Consider the following 13353-nt stretch of genomic DNA (forward strand, 5'->3'; position numbering starts at 1 on the left):
TTGCCGATTCGAATGCCACCATGTAAATGGCAGAAAATGGTAGCGCACAATGAATAACATGAAAAAACACTCAAGGAAAGAATCGCGCGTGTTGCCGATTCGAATGCCACCATGTAAATGCCAGAAAATGGTAGCGCACAATGAACAGCATGAATTACACACGAGAAGTGAATCGCGCGTTTCGCCGATTCGAATGCCACCATGTAAATGTCAAGAAAAGATAGCGTGCAATGAACAACAAAGTTAAATGCTCATGAAACGAGTTGCACGTCTTGCCAACTCGTAAAACATCATGTAAATGTCAAGAAATATCAGCGCGCAATGAACAATAATGTAATAACGAAGTCAAATCTTTATGGAATAAATTGCACGTCCTCCCTATTTGCAAAATACTATACAAATGTCAAAAAATGGCAGTACACAAATAATCTGATTTTCATTTAAGAATTAAAAGCAAGAATATGAAGATTCTCAATTACGGTGTTGGGAAATGTCCAAACACCGTCTTACCGCCTGGAAACAGTGATCACCAATGAGAGATGAGTGCAGAAGACTGGAAAATCCAAATAGGCCGCCGGGACAGGAAGAAGCTGCTGCTCTGCACCGGGACCTCTCAATAGTGAGCACTGGAAGTTGGGCTGACTCTCTTTTATAGAGTCTTGGCCCAGCCTAGAACCACGCCCAGGCATGTTGCAGGGAAAGTCTCCAGAAGGCCCTGGAAAGGGACCACACCCTAACACACTCTGAATGTCTGCAGCAATACATTGTAAATGTACAGTATTTATAAGCACCTTAAAAATAAATCTTTTGGATGGAATTCTGCAATGCAAAAGGTTAAACAATAACATATCATCACAATGCATAAATTACTTTATCTTGCAAGTGTTGGGTTTTTGCATTCTAGATGCCCGTAGAGCGCGCACTGTCCTGGTGTTGACAGTTCCCTTCTTAATTAGGTGACCCAAATATTTAACTTCTTTTTGACAGTACTGTAATTTAGCTGAGGACACTTTATGACCATTCTTCCCTAAATGGTTCAGTAAAGCAATAGTATCAGACTTGCATACCTCTCTTGTCTTTGATGCAATTAACAAATCATCAATGTATTGCACTAGTCATGATTGAAAAGGCATTTCAAATGACTCCAAGTTCTTTTTCAGGATCTTGTTGAAAATGAATGGTGACTCTGAAAACCCTTGAGGAACTCTGCACCAACTGTAGACTCAGTCCAAAAATGTTAAACTGTAAAGGAATTGACTATCCTCATGAAGAGGTACCGAAAAGAATGCTTGTGACAGGTTCACTACCGTGAACCATTCAGCATCACCTGGGATCTGAAACAAAATCACTGCTGGATTTGGCACCACGGAACAATACTTAGGCCCTCATTACAACCCTGACGGTCGGTGTTAAAGCGGCGGTAATTCCGCCAACAGGCCGGCGGTAAGAAAAATGGAATCACGACCACAGCGGAAACTGCCAACACAGGCAGCCACTTTAACACTCCGACCGCCACGGCGATAGCAACAAACACCACAGCGGTAACCGCCAACAGACAGCCGGAAGACAATGTACCGCCCACCCCATTACAACCCGCCCATCCGCCAGCTTTTCTGGGGCGGTGCCAACACCATCAAAAGCACGGCGGAAACAGTATTCTGAAGGGAAACCACTCACCTCTTGACAGTCAACGAAGAACCAGAACGCCATGGAGCCCAAACTACAGGTGTTACCAATGTTGGTATATCTTCTCATCTACCAGGAGTACGAACAGTGGCAGTGACTACCAAGGGTGAGTACTGCACCTAGCACACAGGGGAGGAAAAAGAGAGTGACACACACATGCAACACGCAACACCCCCACCCCCACCTTCACCCCCAACACCATACACACAAACACATGCATCAACATTACATATACAACCCTTAACCCTCTGAAATAACGGAAGGACAACAGGAATGGACTCAAATGAGTGTCATATTAGAAATAGTCAGATATACGTTACAAATTCAAAAACAGTATTTACAATATATACAATATGTACATAAGGCGGAACATTGTCCACTCAAAATGTCCGTGGGCCACTGGGCCAACACTCATAGGCCAAGCCCACACTTGACTCCTGCCTCAATATGGAGAGAATACTGCAGGGGAATCAGGTCGAAAACACACAGGCACCTCAGGGGGACGGAGAAGTGGGGCACCTCAGCCGGAAGATGGGCCAACGCCAATGCTCCTGGAGGGGGCTACATTCCCTGTGCGATGTCCTGGGGAGTACAAAGCCACAGTCTCTCAAGTGGGTGGTTTGCCCACTGCTTGGTCCTGGGGAGTGCAAGGCCACAGTCTCTCAAGTGGGTGGTTTGCCCACTGCTTGCTCCTGGGGAGTGCAAAGCCACAGTCTCTCAAGTCTCTCAATTGGGTAGTTTGCCCACTGCCTGGTCCTGGGGAGTGCAAAGCCACAGTCTCTCAAGTGGGTGACATGTTCCACTGGTTCAGGAGGGGGCTTTGTGCCCAGTGTGCTTCATCCTGCCAAGGATAGGATGAGTGGATGCCTTTCTCTACTGGTTCTAGAGGGGGCTTTGTGCCCAGTGTGCTTCATCCTGCCATGGATAGGGTGAGTGGATGCCTTTCTCTACTGGTTCTGGAGGGGGCTTTGTGCCCAGTGTGCTTCATCCTGCCAAGGAATAGGGTGAGTGGATGCCTTTCTCCACTGGTTCTGGAGGGGGCTGTGTGTCCAGTGTGCTTCATCTTGCCAAGGATCGGGTGAGTGGATGCCTTTCTCCACTGGTTCTGGAGGGGGCTTTGTGCCCAGTGTGCTTCATCCTGCCAAGGATAGGGTGAGTGGATGCCTTTCTCAACTGGTTCTGGAGGGGGCTGTGTGCCACATGTGTTACATCCTACCAAGGATAGGGTGAGTGGATGCCTTTCTTCCCTGGTTCTGGAGGGAGCTGTGTGCCCAGTGTGCTACATCCTGCCAAGGATAGGGAGAGTGGATGCTGTTCTCCACTGGTTCTGGAGGGGGCTTTGTGCCCAGTGTACTTCATCCTGCCAAGGGTAGGGTGAGTGGATGCCTTTCTCCACTGGTTCTGGAGGGGGCTTTGTGCCCAGTGTGCTTCATCCTGTCAAGGATAGGGTGAGTGGAGGGGGCTGTGTACCCAGTTTGCTACATCCTGCCAAGGATAGGGTGAGTGGATGCCTTTCTCCACTGGTTCTGGAGGGGGCTGTGTGCCCAGTGTGCTGCCAAGAATAGGGTGAGTGGATGCCTTTCTCCACTGGTTCTGGAGGGGGCTTAGTGCCCAGTGATGCAACACTTGGGGGGTGGCTGTTCACAGTCCCTCACTTGGGTGTCTGAGCCATGAGATTTGCAGTGACCAGGATGCTAATGCACACAAGGACAGGGTGACAAAACAAAAAGGGGGGGAGAGACAGAGGATACACTTGGTCAATGCCGGCAACAACACTACCGTTGATGTACACAACACACAGGGAACAGCCCTATGCAATATTCCATGCACTACCAGTTACAATTCTAGTCACCAGCCCATAAGGTACAATGCCTAACGCCATCAGCAGCACTCCTGAAACCAACAGGTCCATGCCCAGTAGTAGATGCACACTAACACTATTGGTGTTGGAGTGCCTCAGAGCCTGCCCAACAAGGGACCTACCCTGCCATGTTCGCCCTGGCCTGGGGCACCCACAGTCCACATCCCCACCCAGGCAAAACCTTAACATGCGCAAAGTAATGAATCTGAATTTGTACTCATCCCCTTGTGGCTGCTGTGATGCCCTCAAGCGCCCATCCAACTCCGGATAGGCCACCGCCAGGATGCGGAACATCAGAGGGGTCATGGTATGACGGGTACCCCTTCCTCGTTGAGAGGGCAGCCCCAGTTGGGCCTCTGCCATCTTCCTAGCCCAGCGGCGCAGGTCCTCCCACCGTTTGTGGCAGTGGGCACTCCGCCTGTCTAAGACCCCCAAGGTCCACACCGCATTGGCGATGGCACACCAAATACCCATTTTCTGGTGGGCGCTGACCTCCTGGAAAAAGACAGCAGAAGAGGGAATTAGTTAACTGTCCGGACCGTTACACTCATGGCCCACCATATACCTCCCATCCCCTGACGCACATACATTGACCACCCTACATGCAGCACTCTTGCGAGGATGCCTCAGCCCCCCTACATGTGGCCTACACACACAGCACTCCATCCATTCATGGCCCACGCATCATGCTCACAGTGTACTCACCTGTTTGTCTTGAGGACCGTAGAGTAAAGTGTACTGGGGTAGGACCCCATCCACCAGTCGCTCCAACTCCTCCACAGTGAAGGCAGGGGCCCTTTCCCCAGACACATGAGCCATTGTCGCTTCCAGACACAGGTCACAGCAGCACTTGTAGTGTAGGTCCTCTCCTGTTGAAGGGCAGGTAGCAAGTGAGTGAATAGATAGAAAATGGCGGCCACGTCCACGGCGGTGCGTACCGTCACCACCGGCATACATCGCCATTGGCTCCTGGAACCCATAGGGCCCAATGATAACCAATGCGAAGTTGCGCGGCGGTCATCAACCGCCTACCACAATGGTGCACAACGCCAGTGTAATTACCTCATTTCCACTTGTCCCTCCTCACAGGTCAGGCAGCTGCCATTTCAGGGGGGCACAGGCCATGGCACCTAACTGCGTCACAGCAGACGTTGGCACAGCAACTGACTCTAGGATTCACATACTGGTTCTGTAAATGTAGAAATGCATCATTATTGCAATAGATGTGTGATTATAACCCTCTGCTCGCCGTTTTCCTCCATAGGCTTCGACCGCTGATGATGAATATGAGATGGAGACATCCTCCAGTGGACAGACCCCTGGTGAACCTTGCGACAATGGAGGACAGACACATTATCCTAACCTACAGACTTGATTGGCCACAATCCAAGAACTGTGTGCCCAATTGGAGCCAGACCTGATTTCAGCTATCCACCAGCCCACAGGTATCCCCCCTCTAGTGCAGGTCCTGTCAGTGCTCCATGTCCTCCTGGCAAGTGGTTCCTTCCAAACAACAGTGGCCATGGCATCAGGGATGTCTCAGCCAATGTTCTTAAACGTGTTGACTAGAGTGTTGTCTGCCCTGCTGAAACACATGCACAGCTACATTGTACTCCCACAGGTGGAGGATTTGGCCACAGTGAAAGCTGACTTCAATGCTCTGGGACATATCCCCAACAACACTGGTGCCATTGAAGGTACGCATGTAGCATTTGCCCCCCCCCCTCCCGGCGAAATGAACAAGTGTTCAGGAATAGAAAAAGCTATCACTCTATGAATGTGCAGATGATGTGTTTGGTGGACCAGTACATCTCCCATGTGAATGGCAAGTATCCTGGCTCTGTGAATGATGCCTTTATCTTGAGGCATAGCAGCTTCACATATGTGATGGGCCAACTCCAGAGGCGCAGGGTGTGGCTAATAAGTGAGCCCATGGTCCCCACTGAGTTGATATAGGTATATGGGTGTGGGGTTGTCCCTAAGGGTGAGTGTATGTCTAACAGGTATCCCTTGAATATTTGCAGGTGACTCTGGTTACCCCAACCTCTCATGGCTACTGACCCCAGTGAGGAATGCCAGGAGAAGGGCAGAGGAACGTTACAATGAGGCACATGGGCGAACAAGGAGGATTATTGAAAGAACCTTTGGCCTCCAGAGGGCCAGGTTTAAGTGCCTCCATCTGACAGGTGGATCCCTGTACTACTCACCCAAGAAGGTGTGCCAGATCATCGTTGCATGTTGCACACCCGGGCCTTGAGATGCCAGGTGCCTTTTCTGCAGGAGGATGAGCCTGGAGTTGGTCTTGTTGAAGCGGTGGAGCCTGTGGACAGGGAGGAAGAAGAGGCAGAGGAAGAAGATGTGGACAACAGAAGTAATATCATACTGCAGTACTTCCAGTGACACACAGGTAAGACACAGTAACTTCACTTTACTTTTCAGTTTTCTGTTTGACATTGTACATGGCAGCATGATTTCCCTATGTCTATGGCCACCTACTGTACCCTTTGGCATCTCTATTTCAGATCTCTGTGGTCCACGTTGGCTCCTGGTATGTTTACTGCTATCCACTAAAGGTCATACCAATGTTTATATAACTGTACATATGACTTGCAATGTTTTCAGAATGTTGTACTAATACAGATTTCAATCATTTGACAGACTCCAAATTTGTATTTGTTCCAAGGGTGTTTATTTAAGTGCTAATAAGTAGAGGGGGGGTGTGCAATGGGCTGGGATGATGGTAGAGGAAAGTCCAGTTAGAGTCCAGTCTCTTGGTATCACAGGTGCATTGTCCAATGGGGCATAGGAAAGGGAGCAATGGCAGTTCAAGGTGGACAGGGTGACAGAGTGGGACAGAAGGGTGACAATCAGGAGAGTCTTTTTTCCTGGCGGGGGTCTTAGCAATGTTTTCTGGCTTCCTTCAGGATCGCAGGGACCGTTTGTAGGGTGGTTCTCTTTCAGCAAGGGGTGGGGTTCTGGTGGCCTGTTGGTCCAGTGGCGTGGCCTCCTGTCCACTAGCGCCGGCAGTGGTGGAGGGCTGTTCTTCGGTGTGGCTAGTGTCAGGGGTCCGTTGGTGTGCCACTGCCTCCCTCATGGTGCTAGCCATGTCAGCCAGCACCCCTGCAATGGTGACCAGGACGGTGTAGATGTGTTTGAGGTTCTCCCTAATCCCCAGGTACTGTCCCTCCTGCAGCCACTGGGTCTCCTGCTACTTGGCCAGTATCTGGCCCATGGTCTCCTGTGAAAGGTGGTATGCTCCCAGGATGTTGGTGAGTGCCTCCTGGAGAGTGAGTTCTCTGGGCCTGTCCTCCCCCTGTCGCACAGCAGTCGTCCCAGCTTCCCTGTTGTCCTGTGCCTCTGTCTCCTGAACCGTGTGCCCACTGCCACTGACCCCAGGTCCCTGATTGACCTCTGTTTGTGGGGTTGCCCGGGGACCCTGTAGTGGTGGACACACTGCTGGTTGATGTGTCCTGGGGACAGTGGCATGGGCCCGCTGGGTGGGTGCTGTGCTGGTGTTTCCTGACGGGGGGCTCTGTGATGGTATGGGACTGTGGCAGGGTAACCGACTATCCAGAGGTCCCTGATGGGCCAGGTTGGCCATTGTGATCCAGGCTTGGAGAACTACTGTCATCACTGTGGGGCTCCTCGGCGGTGCTGGATGTTGGTGGCAACTCCTCTCCAGTGACGTTGAGCAGGCGTCCTGTGGAGATGAAAATGCAGTGGTATTTTATCTGCGTGTGCCATCTTGTGCATGCGTGCGTTTCCCTGTATGGTTGTGATTGCCCTGTCAGTTTTGCCTTGTGTGCGTGGTGATTTTGTGGGCTAGGTGATTCTCTCTAATGGGCATGCTGTTGTGATGGATCTCCATGCAGGTCTGTGATGGGGGTCTATGGATTGGTGTGGCATGCAGGGCTTGGCATTGGGATGGGTGGGTTGTGATAGTGGGGTATATGTGAGGTGGGAGAGTGATGGGGGTGAGGATAAAGGTAGGAGTTTGTGATGGCATGCAGGTAGGGTGGGGGATATAGTAGTAAAGATTTGACTTACCAGAGTCCAGTCCTCCTGCTACTCCTGCGAGGCCCTCAGGAAGCATGATCGCCAAGACTTGCTCCTCCCATGTTGTTAGTGATGGGGGATGAGGTGGGGGTCCACCGCCAGTCCTCTGTACTGGTACCTGATGTCTTGCAACCACGGAACGCACCTTCCCCCATAGGTCGTTCCACCTCTTCCTGATGTCATCCCTTGTTCTGGGGTGCTCTCCCACGCCATTGACCCTGTCCACGATTCTCCACCATAGCTCCATCTTCCTAGCAATGGATGTCTGCTGCACCTGATCTCCTCAGAGAACTGGGGTGTCTTTGGGGTACCATGGATGTGGTGTGAGTGATATGTGTGAGGATGTGTGGGGTGATGTGTGGGGTGCTGTGTTGGGGTGTGTGGTGTGAGGTGCGTGAATGGTGTATGGGTGATGGTGTTCTGTGGCTCAGATTGAGTGGGTGCTCCTGGCCTGTGTATCTCGTAAAGGGTTGTGGGTAATGTGGGTTTGTGTTTTATAGTGGTCTGAGTGTGTGGGTGTGGTGGTGTATGTGTGTCAGGTGTGTAGTTTGAATTGTCCAATGTGGTGTAGTTTTGTTAGTGTGTGTATTTTGAGCGTGGCGGTGTGTACCGCCAATGGTTTACCGTGGTTGAAAGACCGCCACGGTGATTCGTGGGTCGTGATACTGTGGGCGTATTCCTGTTGGCGTAACGGTGTGGGTTTTGCTATCGCCACTTTATCACTGACCTTTGATGTGGCGGACTTGTGAGGGTGTCTGTATAGTGGCGGATTTCTCTGTGTTGGTCATAATTCCCGTAGCGGTCTATCGCCGCGGTTACAGGATGTTGGTGGCCGTCAGCAAGGCGGTAGGAGGCATTTACCGCCAAGGTTGTGATGAGGGCCATAATCACCATGTCATTTATTTTCCTCAAATCCTGAACAATTCAAAATTTCCCACATGGCTTTCACAGTCCAATTATCGGTGAATTACATGGGCTGCTCAACACTTCTTTTAAAGTACCTTGGTTTACAAATTCAGCAAATATACGTGAAATCCCTTCAATTTTCTCTTGTGTCATGTGGTATTGAGGAATCTGGGGAAAAATTGTGTTTGGCTTGACTGGGACCTTAACCGCCTCAACTCCTTTGATTAGACCAATGTATTTTCCTGTAAAATCCCACACTTTCATTTTAACTGTTCCCTGTAAGTCAAAAGGAAGACCTCTCACTGTGAAAACTGGAAAGAAACGAATCAAGGGGTACTCCTCATTCACTGTATCATAATCTGTTTCTGTAGACAAGCCATCTTCATCGTCACTGTTTGTCTGAATGGGAATGCCATCATTTGAGCAAGTAATTGAACAAGTAATTGAACAGTTTTGCACAACAAGTCCCTTCCTAGTAAGGATACTGAACTCGAATCACAAACTTCAAATTTGTGTAATCCTTTAAAGTTGCCAATCTTAACCTGAACCGGTTCTGTAATTGGATTTGTCAAATACTGGTTTGCAAATACTAAAATCTGGACTGTTTTTTCTGAATGGGGCAGGTTTGGAACTTCTTTGGTTTTCACTGAGAGTGTGTAGCTCCTGTGGCAACAAAAAATGAGACTTTGTGACCCATTACTTTTCCCTTCACGTATGGACCTTGATTTACCTCTAGTTAAGCTGCTAACACGCATTCTTCTTCATCAGAACTCTGACTCACCCAATAATTGTCTATTCTATCCTCACTGTGTAAGGTGAATTGGTGTACTGTGTTATTACTCTGATTAAACCTTTGACCTGTGACCTGCTGAGGAAGCACCACCTGCTGCTGTTCCATTGGGGCTTGAGGTATTTGAATCTGCTGTCCAAGTAACATTTGAACTTGGGGAAGCATTTACTGCGACTGGGGCATCTGCATACATGGCATTTGCATCTGTTGCATGGGCTTAAAGCCTTGCACCTTGCTCATATTGCTTTGAAAATTTGGATTGCGTCCTCTCATTCTTGGTCCTCTCATATTTGGAAAAGAATTGATTTCGCTAGTTCGCTGCACAACACCTTCTTGTCCTAAAATCGGACGCTCCCATTTCCAATGTCCGAGGCCTCCGCAAGCGTGACATGGCAACAATCTTTTCATCCCTTGCACATGATTCTGAATGACCACAGTATTCAAACCAGGAGTATAGTTCACATTTCCAATTCCACCAGTACCTCTACCTTTCGTTTGGTTCTGCGACCACTGCTGCTGCTAAGCTACTGCTGCTGTTGTGGAAAACTTCCCCGTATTGCTGTTTGTGCCACTTAAATCTGCATCACCATTGCCTTCTCTTTCAACTTTCTCTGCTTCAACTCAATCTCATCACTATAGTACTTTGCATACTGCAATACTTCATCTATTGGCTTTGCTTGCCAACAAATCAAATTACTCTTAAAAATCTGGCTACTTTCAGGTCTCAATCCTTCAACAAATCTGAACACAAAATGAATAATGTCTTTTGGCTCGATTGTTTCTGTGCTGCGGTAATGTTTGAACGCTTGTGATAATCTCTCATAGTACGCATGTATTGACACTTTCCCCTCCTGAGCAGTCCTGTCTATTCTCTGCCAGTCAATGTTATTGGGCAAAATTCTCGTTTTCAGAAATTCAGTCACCTTATAGTAATATTTCATTATGTCAGGAGATGGTGCACCTGTAGCCAGATCTCTCTGAGGTTCTTCTGTCGGCCAATCTACGCTCCTCTTGCACTTTACCCATAAGTCTGCTGGAACCACTATTTCTAACAGGGTTTTCAAATCTTCCTATTAGCACTTGGTGAGTTTCACAAACCTATCTGTTTGCCGGTACCACTCTAAAGGCTTCTCTCTTAACCTGGGATAATCGTTCGTAAATAACAGTATGTCACTTCTGCTCCAAGGGACATGGACAAAATTCCCTCCGGGAATCTCTCTCATCAGTAGAATTTTAACTGGATCCTCAACTTGCTGCAAATTTGCAGTTACATTCACAGAATCCCTTTTCTTCTTGTCTCTTTTCTTCACCCATTTGCCTTCCCATTTATCTAATGCTCCTCATGTTTGAATGCTCAGAATTAATTCCCTAACATGAATTTTCATTCCTGGGACTCTCATGCTCTCAAAATTCTTTGTGTCAAAATCTAACCTGTAACTCCTTTTCAAGTGTTTCAATTTCTCAATTTTTATGTCATATTTCTCTTCTAAGTCTGCTCATTTCTAATGTACTATTCCTGCTTTGTTTGTAATCAGCTTGCACAAGTGACGCAACTCATCTTCTCTGAATGTGTCGATCCTGTCCAACCCCCTCGTTCCCTCAATTAGGTCTTCTGCCTCTAATCTGAGTCTGGTCAAATTCAGAGCACTTTCCCTGCTAAAATCTCCTCGGGTGCTACTCAGCTTCTCTAACCACTCAGTTAACTTCACTCTGTCACTAGAATGCTGAGAACATCCTCAAACAAGCATTGGCAAGCTCCAAGGTTCTGGGAAAGTCAAGGGAGGTTCTTAAGGTGACATTTTCTCTCAACTGTGTATTACGGAATCTGAAAATCTTAACTTTTTACCAATTTCTCTACCAAATCTACGAATTATTATGATCTCTTAAGGAGACTATCCATCCACTCTTACCACTTCTGAGGAAACGATCCTTATGATTTCCTCTTAAGGGGGTTAACCATCCTCTAAAGGGAAAGAGGACCTTATGATGGGCTCTTATGGAGGCTGACTGTCCTACCCTGCTATCATTTCTAGAGAACAAAAAGGACCCTGTGATGGGCTCTTAAGGAGACAAGCCATGCTACTCCTCTACCTATTTCTAAGAAAACAACTTTATTGTGTCCTCTTAAGGGGACTAAACTTTATGGTGGCCTCTTAAGGAGATGCAACCATCCTACTGTGCTACCATTTCTGATAGCAAGTCTGTCCTTATTTGGTATTTTATTGTTCATTCATAAGGGGACGTGTTAGGGGTTCGATGGACCTTTTGACTGCGCTTAGAGTGATTCCCACCATAAATCACAAATACGACATTTCATCAACAACATCAATAAACAACATCAAATACCTTTGGAGTCAGAAATCTTCACACACCATGACCCATTTGGTCATGAATAACCACACCTTTATGTAAAAGTTAGAAAGTTTATTTTTGTATATTAACAATGCTAATATCACATAAATGAGTCTCAAAACCAACTGGTAAACATACAAGAACAACACTGGTTGACCAAATCTTCTAGAGAATCTCAATTTAACTAGTGCATTAATTACTAAGCATTTGAGAGTCACAGTACAAATCAAAAGTAAGAACAATTGTGTAAAGTAAATAGCATACATCTTGGTTCAGCCAGTGAACAACTTCAATTCTTTGTTAATAGCAATTTGTTAACATCTCTGGGTCTTCCTAACTAACCTTCTGAATAGAATAGCATGTTTGGGCTCCATGCAAAACAATTTAGTCAAAGTTAATTTGGAAAAACATCTAGCTATTGCTCTATCAAAATAGCTGTTGGTACCTAGGGACAAAGAACAACCTAAAACAAGAACAATTGCATTTTGTTGTACCTCTCCTCAATATGGATCAGCAAGCTTTGATTATCTTTGTTGTTGGACATCAGTTTGGTCAGCATCAGTGAAGGGCCATGAAAGGGAATAGTTCAGAAACAGGGACTCTAAGCTATCCGAACCATTTAGAAGCAATATCTAAGGGATCAGCATTCAGCATTTAAAGTTTGGCAGTACAGTTAAAGACAGAGGTGGTCATTCTGACCTCGGCGGTAAAAGGCGCCTACCGCCGGTCAGAAATCCTCCATAATCCCGCCGCGGTCGCGGAAACCCGCCACGGTCATTCTGACCCGCAGAAGGCAAACCTCCGAAAATCCGACCGCCACAACAGACCGCCAGACCAGCGGTCGGCGGAAAGGTGGAGGTGACCAAACCTCCACCGCCACGCCAACAGAAATACGCCCATGCCATTACGACCCACGAATCCACGCGGCGGTCATTCAAACGCGGTATTCCATTGGCGGGACACACCGGCGCGGTCAGAATACACACAAACGAACAAAACTCACCCACATTGGACGATTTGAATCCCACACACCTGATACACATACACACACCACTCCCACACACACAATACAATATAAAACACCCACCCACATCACCCACAAACCCCTACGCTTAAAAATTCGTAAAGAAGACAAGAGCGAGACACCAGCATCCAAAACATAACAGCCACAGCCACTCAACACCATCACCCACACACTATCCACACACAAAACAACACACACCACCACACTCAACTCACTTAAATACACATACTCCACCCCACACATCATACACACCACCCCATGGCACCCCAAAGACAACCCCGCTTCACAGACGAAGAACTCAGGGTTATGGTGGAGGAAATCGTTCGTGTAGAGCCCCAGCTGTTCGGCACACAGATACAATACACCAGCATTGCCCGGAGGACGGAGCTATGGCAGAGGATTGTCGACAGGGTGAACGCAGTGGGACAGCACCCCAGAAATCGGGAAGACATCAGGAAGCGATGGAACGACCTACGGGGGAAGGTGCGTTCCATGGTATCCAGGCACAACATCGCCGTGCAGAAGACTGGCGGAGGACCCCCACCTCAACCCCCACAATTCACATCATGGGAGGAGGAAGTCTTGAACATCCTGCATCCTGACGGCCTCGCAGGAGTCGGCGGAGGAATGGATACTGGTAAGTTGAAGCTTCAATACTGCTTCCCCCCCACCTGCATG

Source organism: Pleurodeles waltl, chromosome 6, assembly GCF_031143425.1.
Source record: "Pleurodeles waltl isolate 20211129_DDA chromosome 6, aPleWal1.hap1.20221129, whole genome shotgun sequence".
NCBI classification, from domain to species: domain Eukaryota; kingdom Metazoa; phylum Chordata; class Amphibia; order Caudata; family Salamandridae; genus Pleurodeles; species Pleurodeles waltl.